We start from the raw sequence: 4,580 nt of genomic DNA on the forward strand, positions 1-4,580 counted from the left end.
CACAGTGTATACAAAAAACACACACATGGGGACCGATATTTCTCCTGGGATTACAGTGGCATGGATCATGACATACACCAGACGGACACAAGTACAGGGTGAACTTTGTGGCTCTAAGGGATCATGGGACAGATGCCAACTGAATGGATCATGTCAGTATGACCAGTGTGAGGACATACGAGTCCCCAGTGGACTTCTTCTTTAAGTGAACAGGACATAAGTGTTGGCGCAAAGGTGGCAGATAGATACTGTGGGTGTTCCTCAGCTCTGAATCTATTCTGTAGTAGCTCTGCTAAAACCGATGGCAAAAAGTGTGACATTAATCTGTGAAGTTTCTTCTTTTCATCTAAGAATTTCTATTAGGAATGGCAACGTCGGTCAGTCCGCCACTTTGGTCCCGACTGAAATATCTCAACGAGTCTTGGAAGGATTACTATGAAATTCTGTACAAATATTTATGGTCCTCAGAGGAGGAATCGTACAGACTTTGGTGATCCTCTGACTTCTCCTTTAGCACTACCATGAGGTTGTGGTTTGGAGAGAAATGTCTTGACAACTATCGGATAGATTGCCATGAAGTTTGGTACATCTGAACATTCATATCCTCCTCAGGAGGAATTATAATAATTTTAGTGATCCCTTAACTCTTCCTCGAGCGCCATCATCAGGTCACAAATCTTATTTGTCCAATACTTTGGTTTAAGAACAAATCAAAACAAATTATTCCAATCAGCCTCAGTTGTACTTTGTGTTTAGTGCTAATTAGCAATGGTAAGATGGTGAATATGGAAAACAATTATAGTTGCTCAATTGAATTTCAACCTCAGCTGAAGTTCAGCCTCAGCCAGTATAATGACATTTACTGCTTGGCCATTGATAAATAAGTTGGGTCTTCAATTTAATGTATAGTTGTAAAGCGCCACTGTTCTGCTAAGACAACACGCTGCCCATCATGTGAGATGATGATGGTCAGCAGCAGCCGTCACTTCTCAGATGTTTTAGATTGTATTAGAGTTGTGTTTGGACAGCAGCAGCAGCACATAGGTATTCCTGTCTGATGACTTTGGTTTTATACAAATACAATTTAAGGTAAGTGGAAACGTCTTTGAAATAAATCAAATGTTTACTGAGCAATGAATGTGCTAAATTGAAAGGAATCTCAGGACAATAACCGAGGGCAGGTTAGGCTGCTTTTATGCACACTGGGTGCACTGTAAAACACACTGCAAGGGTTTGTGAAGTATAGTCCAGCATTGTTTATGTATAAGTTACAGAAGTAAGGATATTTTCAGTGGGCTAGATAAATGAATAGCATCCAACTCTCACTTTGACCTTTTTGAACTTGCAGGACTGACACGCTAAGTGCTGTAAAGTAAGCTGTGTCCTGTATATTGCTCTTTTATGAAGGTCTGTGCACTGTAAGATTTTATGTAATTGATTATCTGAGCACCAATTTTACTGCAAACCTATTTCCAAGAAGGTGTAAACTACAGTGGCCCTGAGAGCTCAGTCCATCACAAATACAAAAAACACAAACGCAAATAGACAAATCAAAGGAAGAAAACATCTTCACCAATTTGACAACACATAACAAAATGTGCTGCAAATATTGAAATCAAAACCAAATAGAGAAAACACAAGCAAATACAAAGAGGTTGCACACAACAAAACAGAAACAGAGTTTAAAAGTTCGTACTGGACAATAAAAAATGAGCCAAGCCAAAAAAGTTGTATAGCTTTCAGGTTGTGCAGTGGAACGTTGTTGTCATTTTATTTCTATGGTATACCATACTAGCTCTCTTAATACATCCATGAATGGGAGTTGTTGCCATGGTTATGGCTCATTGAATTACTTACTCCATGACTCGGTCTGTACAATATACTCACTGTGTAATAATATCGAAATCATGCAATCAGAATGTTAAAACTCAAATAAACTTATATCGTTAGCATTTTCTAACATCATTACCGGTTGTCAACTTCAGTGCATTTCTGAAAGTTTTCTTAAGTTGCAGTACGTTAAACTCATGATATTAGAAGTTTGCCAAAGTGCAAAATGGTCTGTAGGTTTGAAAACTCATAGGCCTACATAATCCATATCATCCATTAACATGGTTATAAAGTGATAAGCTAAACCATGCTGTGCTGGTGCAGAGATGAAGTTACAGATATGGACTAAACATATTCATAACTAAAATGAGCAAACAAAAGATAAATTCATGTACTATTCCAATAAAGAAGTAATGAATTACCCACAGGACAACCGGTTGGCTTGAATCTGCTTTGTTTTCTTTATTATTCATTGTTAATTGTTTGCTGTGGATAGAGAGCTCTCTTATTAGTTTCCCTCTCTTTCTATTCAGTTGACATTCCTGATGGGGAAAATCCAGAATTCCTAATGAAGTGCTAAACATGACATATGCAGGGAGAAATTTTGGATCGCTCGCAGCTACAGTCTCGCAATGTTCCCGCTGCATGAATCTGGACCAACAACTCCAGAGCCAAAAGAGCAAGAAACAGAAATGACATATGCTGTAAAGCTTGAAATGTATGTAACTTCCTCAATATTATCCTTGACTGGCTTGCTTTGTTTCAAATGTGTGTCGAAACCATGTACACAGATGAATGACCCAGTAAAGGAATTCCTTCTGCAGCTCAATGAAATGGCTTATGCATGGCAAATTTAATATGTGGTTTTGCCCAGACAATACTGGGGTTTGAGCAGATCTGCTATGCCCTGGAGCTGGGTGATGAAGAAGAGCAACACAGAGGAGAATGGGGCCTTTGTGAGCCACTGAAAGTTTGAAGGCCCCTTTGCAGGATGCAGCAAAACCTGACCCAGGAGGACGAGTCCCTAAAGGGGAAATAAGACGGGTAACCATTACATAAGTGCAACAAATACTCAATAACTAAGCAACAGAACTTGTACACATTCAACAGTAAGTTTGCATCCCTGATACCGCACTATAATTCAACTCAAAATTAGAAATTTGATGGAAAGTCCTTCTGCTGTATGACCTGAGAGTAGAATGTGGTGGCTCTTTGTGAGTGCCAGTTCTCAACCAGAGAAATTTATGAGGTAAAGTGCAGTAATAGAAGTAGTAGTAATGGTTGATATTATAATTTACAATTGGAGAGAAAAATGAAGGTCATAGCAGAATAAAGCCAAAGACGTTGATGCACATGGATCTACCTTTATGAAATCACAAAATAATCTACAGTCTTTAGACGAGTCAAACATTTGTGTTTGAGAACCACAAATAATGTTTTCTTAAGCATTTAAAACATTACTGTGTTGCAAATCATGCAGAAAAGTCACATTGCAACACCAAAACATGGTGAAAAAAACACACAACGCTGTTATGGTGACTTAATAGGTGTGTGCATATATGATTATTTCAGAATCACCTGTCATCAGGGAGTTTTAGTGGCCTACAGTTTTAAGGCGTGGACTGTGTAATCACAACGTCCTCATTCATCCCCAACGTCCCCAATGTCCCCCTCTCTCCCCTCATTTAAAGTCACATTTTTGCTGTCTGCTGTCTAATAAAGGCATATTAATAATTTAAAAAAAAATCGTAATAACCTCCCATCTTGAATTTGTACAGCCCCGTGAAAATTAAGATTAGGATAAACATTATGTTGTTTATATCCTCTATATTTGACCTGTTTAGGCAACCCTTGATTCAGTGTCTGTTACCCATAATGCATCACCAAGCCACAAGGAACACTGCTCCCACAGAGTAACTTGTAGATTCTCTGATTGCATTTTAGCACATTAAACTCTTTGTAAACATTTGATAACATTTAAAGAAGGTGTAAGGCGGCTCCAAATGACATTAGCCACACTAACACGAGTCATCTGACAGGAATACCTCTAATTTCTAGAATAGATTGTTTTCATGCAGAATTCTAACATGATAATTGAATTTGCTGTTCTAAGTAGCCTTCTCATGTCCAGTCACATGTTCCTATTAGCTGTTTAGCTTTCTCTTTGGTTCTTGAGTTGTAACATTACAGGCCAAAAGGAAACAAGCCAAGTAACTATTAACCGCAGCACTTTGATGAATTTGTAACATGTTTAAATGATACCATAAACTTCCGTAAGCCGCTGGCTGGAAAAAAGTCATCAACCAGTTGATTTTGTTCACAATCAGAAGTAAAAAGGAGTAATAACTACGCTGATACAATAAGGTATGTTAAAGAGCGCAGTTAACAATAAAACATACATTCTGTATTGGTGATTGCAATGAATGTTTAACATTGGCTCCAACTGCATATTGGTTTACAATTAAGAATGACATTTTGGGTGCCCTGATAGCTCAGTTGGTAGAGCAGAGGCCCATATATACCTACTACTCAACGCAGCGGGCCCAGGTCCGACTCCAACCTGCAGCCCTTTGCTGCGTGTCATTCCCCCTTTCATGTCTTCAGCTGTCCTGTCGAATAAAGGTGTAAAAATAATCTTAAAAGAATGATATATTTTGATGATAATACTCACCTATAAAGGTGAACCCTATGTGCTACATCTACTGACAGCTCAACAGGCCCCTTCAATAGAAATAAAACATAAATGAATA

The sequence above is a fragment of the Sander lucioperca genome, chromosome 11, assembly GCF_008315115.2.
Source record: "Sander lucioperca isolate FBNREF2018 chromosome 11, SLUC_FBN_1.2, whole genome shotgun sequence".
NCBI lineage: Eukaryota > Metazoa > Chordata > Actinopteri > Perciformes > Percidae > Sander > Sander lucioperca.